Consider the following 14,401-nt stretch of genomic DNA (forward strand, 5'->3'; position numbering starts at 1 on the left):
ATGACGGACAAAAAAATCTCACACGCACCAAGTAGAAAGATGTGCATAACACAACTGAAAGATGTGCTTAGTATTTTATTTCTTTTCTTTGTTAAATTTCCTCCAAACCTTCCATCTTGCCACCAACCATGAGTTCTTCCAAGTGTCATGAGTTCTCGTGTTCAAAATAAACCATTGAGTCCATTTTTGTTCTGCCTGTATGTAGATGGCTGTAGGGCCAACTGCCGGGTCATGGGTAGCCTGTCAGAGGTCTCAGCCTCGAAGAAAGCTGCTTCTGACCCTCCATCCCCAAGAAACTGCGGGTGGCCGGTAGCTCCTCAGCAAAGGGTGACACTTCATGGCCACGTCCCTCCTCCAGGCCGCAGTTTTGTCTGGTTTAATCTTGCACAGATTTATCTTTCATGCTATCCCAGGTGCTATGAGTTCCTATGTGCAACCGCTCTAGGGTAACCAGAAAACGCTGCTTTGCTGTCTTATCTACAGCCTGCCCCCTCCTCTTTGTCACAATCCCCCCCCCTTCCTCAAGCCTCTGAAGAATGGATATGATAGAGAGGTGCCACCCAATGTCAGCTTAGGGTTAGGGCTCCGTGGGCTGGGGCTCCGTGGGCTGGGGCTCCATAGGTGGAGCTGATTATGTTGACAAAATCCAGCTGCTGTCCGGAGGACAAGAGTGATGGTTTGGAAGCAAAGAGTACCTGCTGCTTTTGTGACAGAACTTGCTTGTGTTGCCAGAAGTCACACTAGGAAGCCCACAACTTCTGTAACATTTGTTTCAGGGGACCTGACACCCTCTCCCAGACTCCAAGGGCACCGGAAAACATGCACACATAAGCACATGTATACATGTAAGATACAAGAATAAAGCAAATGCTCACACAAAACCCTGATGGTCCCTCAATGTTTGTGGCTAAAGGCCACTTTAAAGGTTCAACTTTTTATTTATTTATTTATTTGTTCATAAAAATTTCCACTTCCTCCCCTCCTCCCCATACCCCCACTCCATCTCCCCCCCTACTCCCTCTCCTCCTCCCTCTCCAGTCCTAAGAGCAGTCAGGGTTTCATGCCCTGTAGGAAGTTCAAGTTCCTCCCCTCTCCCTCCAGGTCTAGGAAGGTGAGCATCCAAACAGACTAGGATCCCAAAAAGCCAGTACATGCAGACGAAACAAGACCCAGTGCCATTGTAAATGGCTTCTCAGTCAGCCCCCATGTCAGCCACATTCAGAGACTCCGGTTTGATCACATGCTCATTCAGTCCCAGTCCAGCTGGCCTTGGTGAGCTCTCATTCGATCAGTCCCCTTGTATCAGTGGGTGAACGCACCCCTCGCGGTCCTGATTTCCTTTTTCATGTTCTCCCTCCTTCTGCTCCTCATTTGGACCTTGGAGGCTTAGTCCAGTGCTCCAATGTGGGTCTCCGTCTCTATCGCCATCCATCATCGGATGAAGGTTCCCTCTGGTCTTGCCTATCTTGCTCACGTTTTCCCTCCTTCTGCTTCTCATTTGGACCTAGGGAGTTAAGTCCAGTGTTCTAATGTGGGTCTCTGTCTCTATCTCCATCCATCGCCAGATGAAGGATCTATGGTGATATGCAAAATATTCATCATTTTAAGAAAGCTTTGGATGTAGTATTTCCAGGTGTGTTTTGGCTGTCTTCTATGCACTATCAGCTATATCTACATTAGGGAGAGGCTGTGGTACTATTTCAATGAGAGGCTATTTCATTGAACAAAATGTACTGGAGCATGCCACGGGCAGGTTCCAACTAGTTTACTATGAAACAGAGCAGCTGAGTCAAGTTTGGAGCTTCAAGTAGTCATTCAGAGTTTCAAGGGGAAGAATGGTCAAAGGTAAAGCAGAGAAACAATTTTTTTCTTTCTATTAAACAAGCACATTTAACTACCTACCCTACACTCATGAAGCATGTGCACCTCTTGTCTACTAAGAATTAGGAGCAGTGCCAAGTGAGCGGACTATTCCCCCTAGTAAGAAACTCACATGAGACAGGAAAGATTCCCACTAGAATGAGTTTAGGAAAGTCTATTTTGAATAATAAATTCAGTCTTCTGAGGCATTTGGTAGGACAGAGTGCTGTGACTATTTTGAAGATTAGGGTGCATTATTGACATTGTAAAACATAGTTATTATTTGTTGTTAGAATATTATTAGATTATGTTTTTGTTATATATTGTATTCCATGTCCCAGGGTTCTTACATCTCATTGTTTCTTAAAGCCTTTTCTAAGCTCCTCAAAAATTCCTACTTAGTAGGTGTAACTGGAAATAGCATGCTAGTAGGTTAGGTCCATGGGACACAGAGAAACAAACACCTCAAATACTGAACACGCTGAAGCATTTCTGAATTCTCCCCTCTTCTCTTGGCCATGAGAATGACAGTTTCTCAGTACCATGATGAAGTTCAGGCATATTTTTTAAGGGCGCAGCTCTGTATGAGGTGTTTGGTGAAGGCTCTGGGTGTTGGAGGGTCAAGGAGGAGCATCTGGCAGTAGAACATGGGATTTCAGAGCCAGGCTCAGCAGACACTCAGCCACCTTATTGCCTGGTAGAGGGACTAGGGTCTTCCTTTTCTGGATAGAGCCAAAGCCTTTCTGAACAGGGTGGGAAAGTTTTGTCTAAATTCTGACAAGAATTTTTGAAGAGGAAAACATGGAAAGGAGCAGGGATAGTTACTGACAATACACTGGAAGTACATACTGAGTGTGTGTGTGTGCATGTGTGTGTGTGCATGCGTGTGTGTGCGTGTGTGTGCATGTGTATTTTGTTCGGGTGGAAATGAACTACCATTCCCCTCAGGATGTCTGCCTTTTGGCATCATGACTGAAAGGATGAAGAGAGCAGACGCAGAGACGAGAACTGTGGACAGAAGGCACAGCAGGGCATCCCTGTCTCTCTCTCTCCTCTTAAGAGTAGCAGAGGGACTCGCAGATGAAGCTCTGACCCTGTTGGCTTGCTTCTGGAAGCAGCCCACAGCTCCCATGCCAGTGGTGACCTTCTGCTTTCTGACTCACCCCATAGTCTGGTCTGAACCACGAGCTGGTGACAGCCCTATACAAGGACTGTTTAACCCAGGTAACTGCTAGATAGGGCTCTCCTCTGGGCTAATGATCCTGCCCTGTTGTCATGATCAATAATTCCCCGCTCAGGTTTCATCTTTCTCTGTTGCCAATCACACACACACACACACACACACATATATTTGCATGTAGCAATCAAAATATGTTTCTGTCTCAATTTTTAAGCATAAAGATTTAAATTCAGCATTTCACATATTATATCAGGTTTGGTTTTTCCTGAACTAATGCAAAAGTATTCAGATTCTTGCTTGTTCATGATTGTATTTGATACAGCACATCACAGTAGTGCATTTTCTAAAGGTTCGTGGAGGTTTTGTTTGCATATTTATACATGAGATTTAGTAAAACACTTCATAATTTTTCCTGTAACATTTTGGGTATCTGTAGTAAGATTATGTTGACTTCATAAAACAAGATGAAATTCTTTTTTTTTTTTTTTTTACTTTTTTTTCTTTTTTGGAAAATTCAGAGTGATTCCTTCCCTAAATAGTTGAGAGAATTCACTACTGAAATTGCTTGACTCTTTAATTTTCTTTAAAAATAAATATTTTTATTTGATGCATATGAGGGTTTGCCTCTCCTCTCTCTCTCTCTCTCTCTCTCTCTCTCTCTCTCTCTCTCTCTCTCTCTCTCCACACTTGAGGGCCTGGGGCCTTGTGTCTGCAGAGGACAGAAGAGGACATCAGATTCTCTGGAATTGGAGAAATTGGCCGTTGTGAACCACGTTGTGTCTGCTGAGAAACCAAACCTGGGTCCTCTGAAAGGACTGAATGCTGAGCCATCTCTCCAGCCCTGTGGGTGGAGGTTGCTCTTTCATTTCCCAGCTGCCCAGACCCAAATAATCATACAAAAACTGTTTTAATAATTACAACACTGTTTGGCCTATTAGCTTAAGATTTTTTATTAACTAACTCTTACATCTTAAATTAACCCATTCCTATTATTTTGTATTTTACTTCTAGGCTTATGGTTTACCAGTAAGGCTCCCATGGTGTCTCTTTGACTCTACCTTCTTTTCTCCTCTATTTCTGCTTGGAGTTTCCACCTTGCTCTATTCTGTGCTGCCGTAGGCCCATCTCCTTCAGCGGCTACACAGTCCTGCATCTAGAATTGTCATAACTGAGCATTTGAGAGGTATAGATTCATGTCTGGCAAGATTCTACAGCGAGCAAAGGTACTTTCCATCAAACCTGAGCCCTCGAGTGGGTCCCACATGGTAAACGGAAACTCTGTAAGTTGTCTGCTGACACTCACGGATACACGGACAGATGGACACACAAACAAACGCAAACATTAAACTTATAGACTATATCTTATAGGTCCCCACAGTGTCAGTGTTTGACTTTTTTTCTTTCTGTAGTCTGAAGCCTTTGTTTTAAGGAATCTTTCCATTTCCTCAAATTTACCAACATGTCATTCCGTGCATCATCTTCTCATTCTTCATGTCTTCAGTAACTGTGAAGATACTCTTTCCTTACTTTCTGCATGGTTAATTTATTGCCAGTAACAATACTATTATTTTTTTAGGTAATCAAATATTAACATCACTGATCATTGTGTTACCTTGGTTTGGGCTTTTCTATGAATTACTTTCTTTTTTTCTTATTTTACATTAGTTTAAGATGAGGTGCATAGAACCCTTCGAAATCCAAATAATTGCTTGACAACTTTATTTTTCTGTCATATATGCTCTAAAGTCACAAACTTACCTGATTTTGATTCTCTATGGACTTGAATATATTTCAAAATCATTCAGATAAAGAGGCCTTTCTTAAATTATTATGTGTTTTCCATCTTCGAGGCTATTATAGAAGTCCAGAATGTACACAACCACAATAATCATCCTTCACATCCTCCTCACCAATTCCCTCTGGACCCCTCACATGTCCCCTTCCCATCTTCATGGCTTTTTAAAAACTGAGTCCAACGAGTGTGCCTGCATACGCGCAGGTTAGCGGTCACTCAGCAGTGCAGGGAAGGTCCGCCAGGGAATACATCCCTCAAAATGCTTCTTCTTCCCATTGTTTTAAGCTATAGCTTCTGTGAATGTGTGTAACTATATTTCTGTATCTTATGGATTTCCTCGTGAGATTTGGGAGACCCCCTATAATCATTTACCCCATGTTGTCTCTCCGTCCCACATTTTATGACCTGAGACTCCAGGTTCTTACATCTTTGTCTTGACCATCTGTACACGTTCATGCTTTGTTTGTTTGCTTGTTTGTTTTCCTCTCCTTCCCCCTTGGTGTTCAGTGAGCTGCTTATTTCCGTGTTCGCCCACAGTCCTCTGATGTCCATCCTTTAAGTCCAACCTCATTCTAGCTCCAGTGCCCACGTTCACACCCCTTTCCCTGTATGTTTTCCTTCCTCAGTAATTTTATTAAGACGATGTTCACTAACCCCTGTGTTGTAATCACCCCCGTGTCTTGTATTTGCCAATGTTTCTATCACATTGTAACGAGCATTTCCCCGTCTTCTTTTTGCACAACCGTTTCTAAAGGTTTATTGAGAAGCTTAGAGAATCCCACATGCAATTCATAGAGTAGGCTTTTCCCTCGCATTTCCTCCCCAAAGAGTTTAATTGACAGCAAATAAATATCAAGAATTTACACCAAATGGTAGGCCATGCCTTGTCAGCTGACTTTATTGGGAAAGAGGCTGGTTTGCTCGTTTCTCCAGTCTTCTCTCCTCCTGAGGATTTGGTGTCACCAATGATCCTCAGTGCAGTTTTTCAGAGGAACAACAAACATCAAACGTTACCCTGACCAAACTTCCCATTTTAGTGAGATGGTTTGTGTTCTGACTGGAACAGGATGAAATAGAAAACCCCTCCATCTCTCAACACTCAACTTGAGACCATCAACTGTGCACTGACCAATACTCTTATGCTTTAAACATACATGGGAGAGGTAAGTGGGAAGAACATTAGCCGAGACTTTAGCGCTCAAGCGTAGCAGAAGGTTCATGTTCTCACCCAGAACAAGGCATGGGGAGTTGGCTCCGCACAGCTGAATAGAAGGTTATTTTAGAAGAGCCTCATGTTCAGTATATCCCAAGTATATGAAAAGAGGAAAATAGATCTGATGTTTGGTGTGTTTGTTTTTCTGTATCAGATTATTGCTAATATAAATCTGCTGCTGAGAGTCATAGTTACCTCCGGGCATCAGATCAGAGGCTTAGTTAAAGAGTGTCCAGGCCATTGCAGAGAATTTAAGACCGAAAGTCAAAATCAGTGTAAGGCAAAGCAGTTTCTTTGTAACATTCCCTACAGGATTCCTCAACTGCAGTTCCTTTTCCAGGTGACTCTAGCTTGCGTCAAGTTAACACTGAGAACTAGACAGCACACTGTCATTGGCATCTTTGTTTTCTAAATTCCTTTGATCATATATAATGATTTTTTTTTGTAAAAAGGATTTAATCCTACAATTAGAATTCTGGGCTGAAGTTGTACATATTTGAAATTTTGATAGACACTTCTTCTAAAAAGTTCTTTGCAGAAGTCTGTGCCGTGTTACACTCTTGCCCACATGTGACTGGGCTGGGCTTATCTCTTCTCTCTTAGTGTGCTCCACCATTGGGACCTGTGGCTTTTCCTCCACCATCAACCATGTTTGTTCTTTGTTCGTAGTTGAGAACAGAGTTTATTCCTTCCACGCTGCAGAGAGCAGCCTCCACAGCCTGCTAGCATCGTTCTCATGCGACCACGGACATTGTTCACACTTCCACACATCCTCTCTTTGCATTTCTGACTCCCTCGATTATGTTTCTGGGCTCTGCCAGTTTTTTTTTTTCCCACACCCTTTATTCCAAAATCCTCTTTCGAAGTGCGAGAGTCTGAGGATCTCATTCCTCCCTGCCTGACTGCTGGCATGAAAGGCGAATCTGGCTGAATTACACACCCATCTGCAGAGAGCCCTGTGTCTGCAGTTGAGGTTCCTTCACCGTCAGAAGCCTTGTCTGCTTGTAGACACAGGAGACAGAATTATTCATGTGCTGTTCTGGAGGAGTCTGACTTTCTGCAGGCTGCTGGGTTTCAGCTGTCCATGTGCACAGTCTCTGTAGCCACCACTGCTGTCGGAGACCAGCTTCTCAAAGATACCACTTACCAGGGTCGGGACATGGGGATTAGAAAAATAGGTAAAGAGAGCAAAGATGCAGGTGAAAATAATAAAACAGAAAACATAGGATAGTACTGGGAGGGAATTCCAGGGAATACTGAAATCACCCGTGTTTAATTTCCATGTGCTTAAATACCCTGAGTAAGATTTTTAAAAAAATTAACATGATTCAAGGAAATGAATAGTGTCAGGGCCCGGTTCTAGCCCGGACCATAAATTATTTCTCTAGACCAGACCCCAACATAAACTCTCTCTCTTGACCGGTGTGGAAGAGACAGAAATAAAGACACAACTCACATGGCTTAATTGAGTGGGAGATTTTTCGTGGTCCCTCATGAAGTCCTGAGTTCACATCCTGAAGAATTCCTCTCGTTTATTCTCCAAACAGCTTTTATATCAACACACAAACTGAGTGGGGCAAAAAACACCAGACCTGTCTCCTAGGTAACCAGGTGAATGGCGTTTTGTCACATCTGCATCTACCTGTCTGCTGTGTACGCTAGCTGTCATGGAGGCTTGAATCAGCATCTCTATAAGGCATCCTCTAAATTACAAAGAAAGGAGCCACAACAGAATAGCCCATTTGAAGGTTGATGACTACATTCTTAGTTCAGCATTCTGTTGCTAGAGAAAGACAAGCAACACTGCTCACAGTCTAGACCACAACATTCTATAGGCAGACCACTCCCTGGGTGGAATCCATTGTTATCTCCGTAAGGGAGTAGGAACTTAGTTGAATCCTTAGACTTTTGTTTGGGGTAGAAACATCTACTTCTCTATTCCTGAAATACAAGGTCTGGCTATTAGCCACACCTGCTGACAATAACCTTGAGAGAGCAGAACTCTCTCACAGCAATCTAGGTAGGACCTTTTTAAAGTAGAAACAGTCAACAACCTTCAAGGAGCAGAAGTAAGTTCCCTCTCCCTGACCTTTGGTCAAGGTGGAAATAGGCTCACATTTTTGGGCCTCTACATACGGCCTTTCAAGCACTTAGAAATATCCTCAAAAGAATTCTTTATACATCTGGCTCCTTCAGGTTTATGAACAATAAAGTGTTTGATTGTGTAAGTGCTATCCAACACCCTACCCCAGTGATGGTGTGCCCTCTCCTCAAACCCCTTTTGTTACTGACTTAGAATCAATTCATGTGTGTGTGCAGTTTATTGAGAAACATTCCACTCTTAAACAAATCTGAAGAAAGAAATAGAGCAAATGTGCAGAAGAAGAAACTGGGTTTTGCCAGAGTCAGAAGACTCCTCAGACACTTCTGTGGAGAGCTCATGGCCGGCACGTGTCTCCAGAGTTGCTCTCACAGAGACAGTGGGACTGAGCCCTATTCCCTCATAGAGTACTCATTTACTGGGGTGTCCCCTGAATGAAGACTTTCCCTTTGGCTGAGAACAATTCTGGATTAGGAACAGTGCAGCATACTAACACAAACTCATTCCCAGGACCCCGGGGGAACTAGCGGCTTTGCCGGGAAAGGACCAAGCATCCAAAGCTAAGGTTGATTCACAACTGCGTTCCAGGGAGTAGAAGCTTGAGTGTCCGCAGTGTACTCCCCGAACTCTGTCTTACTGTGCCATGCCCCCAACTGTGACATGATCATGTCTTTCACGTTGCCATCCATATCGGCTGGCTTCCATCCAACGCAGCTGGTTGTTTCTCCCGTGCCACTGTTGATTGTTTCCCTCACGGTCTTCTGGGTACGAAGTCCAGAGGCACTGGAGCAGGTAGATGCTTGCTTTCAAAACCCTGCATCTGTTTTTCTTCCCTCTGGTTTTGATCTGGGCAAACCAGCCACTTAAAGTCTGATTAGGTCTTTGAGACAGGTTCAGTAAGTGCAAGCATTTCACTCCTTTTCCCAGAGCGAGCATCAGAACTGGGCTTTTAATCATGTCAGAGACAATTGAACACAGCCAAGCTCTCTCCGGGGATGCTGGGAGTGAAGCAAAGGGAAGCTTGGTTTTCTGGGATTCCTGTGAGTCTATCTGAGAACAGAACCAACAGAGCAGATCCTGAGCCCAGCGACAGACCGCAAAAAGGCACTGCCACTCGAACCGAACTTAACCTGTCGCAATTACTGTTCCTCGAGTCATTGAGTTCCTTGAATCAAAACATCCTGATTGTACAGTCTTAAATGGAGAACGGCGTTTTGAATTGGGAGGGTGGCCTGCTAACTTTCAAAAGTGTGACTTGTGTGCTCATTCACGAAGCTCGTTGGGTTTAGTCTCCAGGTAGGCATAGCCTAAATCCCAAAGTAATTTAAAGGTGGAATCATATATAAGCCTATCTTATGCACATAGAGGTGGAGGCAGCACATTTGAAATCCAGTAGGGAAAACTCAGATACTACATCATATAAAACTCAACTGTACCACGCCTCCCCCTGAGACCGATTGGAACAGCAGAGACCCCTCCACGTTTGGCCCGTGATTTGAAACTATTATAGATGTAATAGCTAGGAAACTCACATCGGCAGGAAATCCAAAGCCTCCATCTTGAACTAAGAGAAGATGTAGAGAAGAAGAAATAGCTTTCAGATGTTCTGGGGACCAGAGAATGTCCTGCTCTTCAAGGCTAATCCTCAGCCCCTGCCTATTTAACACTCATCTCTGCCAGGCAAGAAGCCTAATCACCTCATTACTGGAAGGCTGCCAGAGGAAGCTTGGGCTTGGGGTAGGACTTGTATCACCTCACTTCATAGCATTGGTCAGGCTGCCTCGAGGCTCACGGGGTCCTCTAATTCATGGGTGTGAGCTTAGGAAGGCACCGTGGAAGAGGCAGGTGTCCACAGACCAGATAGGTGCAGATATCACAGGTGAATAAGGTTTCTGACTAGTCAGAGGTAAAGTTTGAATTGATCATATCCCCACAGGCTCAGGAGTCAGGTTTGCAGCTGCTAGCTCATCAATCTTCGAGAAGCAATTTGGATCTGACCATTGGACTAATTAATTCCTTGATGAATTCATAGTATGTTTATGATATTGGAAAATAGTGGAAAAGAAGAGGAAGAAGTAGCTTGTGGAGGGGCATGCTCTAGAAAGGTACCCAGGCCTCAGCGCCTTCTGTCTCTGGTTCTCCTTCACACTGGCCCTGGGCTGAGGGGCTCTGCTCCCTCACACCCACTCTGCCAAGTGCATGCCTTATCGCCAGCCCAGAGTAATGGATATAAGAAATGGGAGACTGAAATTTCTGAGTCAAAAGGAATCCTCCCTTCTTGGGTGGTTTGTGGCAGGAGTTCTGTCACAGCTGTGGCAGACCAGCACAGCCAGCATCCCCAATGCTCACGGAAGACACAACCTGCTGATCAAATCTGCTCAGTGTCATTTAACCCTTCCTCTACTTCCACCATTTTGTTTCTTAAATATCTACTTGATTCATTTTGGTGATTTCTCTAATGCAAATATGCAGTTATCCATTTTTTAAAATATGTGAATTAAATTACCTTATATCCTGTGCTCAGTGTCTCTAGTTTCTAGAATTATGGAGGTCTTTGCTATTGAATTTTACACCATTGGCTGAGGTGAGTATAGATTCAGAGGAAGTCAGCTCTGTGCCCTGACTCCTGATAATAAATATGTTTCTTTATCTTTATTCAAATTTACTCTGAGAAGATGGTCTTATCTAACTTGTGAGTAAAATCATCCTGATTGAGGGATGCCATCCCGTTGGTAGAATGACAGATGTACATGTGTCTTTTGAAGGTTTCTGCATGAGAAGAGGATCTCCGGTTGTATCACAGATGAAAGCATTCACATGTTGACGTCTGCACACACCGGCTTCCCCTTAGTATGAATCAATATGTTTCATCACTCTGCTAGCTACTGAAAATATGATAAGACGGGGTTGCCCAAGAGGAGCCGACCACAAAGAGAAAACTGAAAAACAGGTGGATAAAACAAACACGGCCTGTTGAGGACCGCACCAAGGTGAAAAGTTCTGCATGCCCGGTCTTGTTAAGCTGATGTCATCACCCAGGACGAAGCGCAGGAAGTCTAAGAACTGCCCCAGGTATAGCCACATGCTGAAGGATGGACTGGGAACCTATTACAAACTGTGAAGTGCTGTCATCAGGGACACAGACAGATGGGCCTTCACTATAAAACAACTCACAATTACAACTGTGCATTGGATGTTTAGATTAGATCCACAGCAGTACACACACGCGTGCGTACACACACATGCACACAAACACTCACACTCACACACCCATGCATACTTACACACTCACCTCACTCAGACACAAACACAAGTTTACATAAACATGCTTTCCCCTGCACAAATGTACAAATATGCAAATGCATGCACATACTTTGGCATACAAACATGCATAAGCAAACCTGCACATTCATGCATAGACAAATATTTATATTCAAGCACATGCACAAACATATGTAACCCCCAACAAGACACACACATGCACATGAACATGTGTTCTCATATACACAAACATACATGTTTACAATAACTCACATATGCACAAATGCACACACACACACACACACACACACGTAGTCGACAGGGGTAGAACATGCTCCAATATCCTTGTCAGTACATTATTGTGCAAACAATCAAAAAAGACTCCTGTCCATAGTAAAATTACAACTGCACTTACAGTATGTTTTGTGACTCCTACCTTTTGTAACTGTAACCTTGTGGATTGTGCTTGTCCTTACATAAAAATGGACATGTAATATGCTTAGGAAATCTCTTGGTAGGCAAAGGTTGACTTTTCATTAGTATAGCTATAAATTTTGTCAACCCAAGGGGCTGCAGTTTTACAAATAGGTCACTATTTATCATGCTATCGCTTCTTGGTTTTAAGTCTTCTTAAAGAAGTAGTTGTGCATGTTTTCCCCAACACCTTGCTTAAGCACCTGGCAGGGTTCCCGCCCTTGCTGCCTTCATCTGTTTATCGGTGTACATGCCTTGCTGCCTTCATCTGTTTATCGGTGTACATGAGATAATCTTGTAATCTGCCATGTGAACACTTTGTTGCTTCTGCTATGGTCTTCAAAAATTCTTGCCTTTAAAATTATAGAGCAATTTTAGCTGTTGCAATTCATTACTTCCCTCCAGCTGAGTAAAGCTGCCTTCTTTGAAGGATCCCCTCATTGGTTAACAGTTCTGCCAGGTGATCGCAGTATTGGTCAATATTATTTTAGGGACAAAATCGTTTGAATTGAAAGAGAGAGGGAGATCTCTTGAATACGAGAAACGTTAAAAGAACTCCAAAGGAAAGAGACGAGACCTCTCCACAGGTTTGATTTCATTCTGGGAAAGAGATTGCACCAAATCTGAGGTGTGTGCCAGCTCACAGGGGAGAGTTTTCCTGTGTTTGGATGTTGTCTTGTGTATTTGTTTCTGTGCGTGAGCTTTTTTTTCCCTGCCTGCCAACATATGTGTGTGCAGGTATGTGCATATGTGCACATATCTTTGTGGGAGTGCACATGTTCTTAGAACAGTGCTTGGCAAGTCATTTCTGTAGTGATCCAGAAAGCAGTGTGAATGGCTGATGTTAAAGGTGGCACATGGTATGTGCATATTATGGAAAGGTCTATGAAGGAATGACACAAGACACTATTCTTTCCACAAATATGGTACCATGACTTTCTCCTTCTTGTGACTCAATAGCGTATTCCCTTGCTTGACTTGCACTGAACAGGCTTTTCATCAGGGGCTCTCTCTGCTGTGTACGGAGGGGTGCAGTGGTTATATCCAGAGTTGGCGAGGAACTCTTATTTGTCAAAAAAAAATATAAATATATAGCTTCCTCAGTTCTTTCCTGAATTCCACTGAGCAGTTCTCGGAGAGGACTAAGTTTTCTCAGCCCTTCTACGACTCTGCTCAGCTCAAAGTCACTGAGCTGGAGTGTAGTGGGAGATGCCGGTTCTGCCAACTTCCTCTGCTCAGGTCTAGCAAAAGAGCAAGCAGCAGAGTGACGTCAGGTGACTTTACAGTCTCGCATCTCTGCTGCCTCCTGTGTGTGAGTGTGAGCATGTGTGTGTGTGTGTGTGTGTGTGTGTGTGTGTGTGTGTGTGTATGAATGTGGGGATCGACTATGTTGGATGTCTTTCTGGATTCCTTTCCAACTCACATTTGAGACAGTGTCTCACTGAATGTGGAACTCACTAGCTGGACTAGGCTGGCTGGTCAGTGAGTTCCTCTGTGGCTCTCCACGGGTTGTGCCTCCTGGTCAAACTGGGGTCACAAATGTGCCCCAGTCTTCACATTCCTTTACCTGAGTTCTGGAGATCAAAAGTCAGGCCATGATGCTCTCACAGTGGGCACGTCAACAGCTGAGCCATGTTCCCAGTCCTTTATTTATCTGAATAACTAAAAGTAGACTAGCCTTTGCTAACACTCTATACTTTTCGTCTTTTAAAAATGTAAATGTTCTGGGCAGTTGTGCTGGCTGGTTTTATGACAACTTGACATAAGCTAGATTTATCTGAAAGAAGGAACTGAAATTGAGAAAATACCTCCATAAGATCCAGCTGAAGGGAATTTTCTTAATCAGTGATTGATAGAAGAGGGTCTAGTCTATTTTAGTGGTGCTCCCCTTGGGTGGATGCTCCTGGGTTCTATAAAAACCAGACTGAGCAAGCTATGAGGAGCAAAGCAGTAAAGTCACACCGCTCCAGGGTCTCTGTATCAGTTCCTACCTCCAGGTCTCCATGCCTTGAGTTCTTGTCCTGACATCTTTCAGTGATGGACCACAATGTGGAAGTTGAAGCCAAACACACCCAGTTCCTCCTGACATGCTTTGGGTCATGGTTTCATCGCGGCACTCGAAGCCCTAACTAGGACAGTTGCCCAGGTGGCTCATAAGGTCGGGGTGCCAGGCATCAAGTTGAATAATGTGAGTTTGATCTCCAGACCCAAGTGATGGAAGGAGAGAACGGACTCCCACAAGCTGTCTCTCTGACTGTCCACACTGACACATGTACCCCCCTCAACACACACACATCCAAGTTAATTCAGTGTTTTTAAGGAGTCAGGCTGGTTGAAGATTGTCTTTACATGTATCTGAATGCTGAAAACACATTTCTTTTTGGGAACACTATGCCACTTACACGCGACACAAACTGCGTAGGAGAGATAGAGGGTTTACACCTATTGTGACATCTAGAATAATGCAGCGTGGTCAAAGAAAGCGTGTGCCCGATATGGATTTCACTAGAGGATTTT

The sequence above is a fragment of the Myodes glareolus genome, chromosome 23 (genome assembly GCF_982192425.1).
Source record: "Myodes glareolus chromosome 23, mMyoGla1.1, whole genome shotgun sequence".
Taxonomy (NCBI): domain Eukaryota; kingdom Metazoa; phylum Chordata; class Mammalia; order Rodentia; family Cricetidae; genus Myodes; species Myodes glareolus.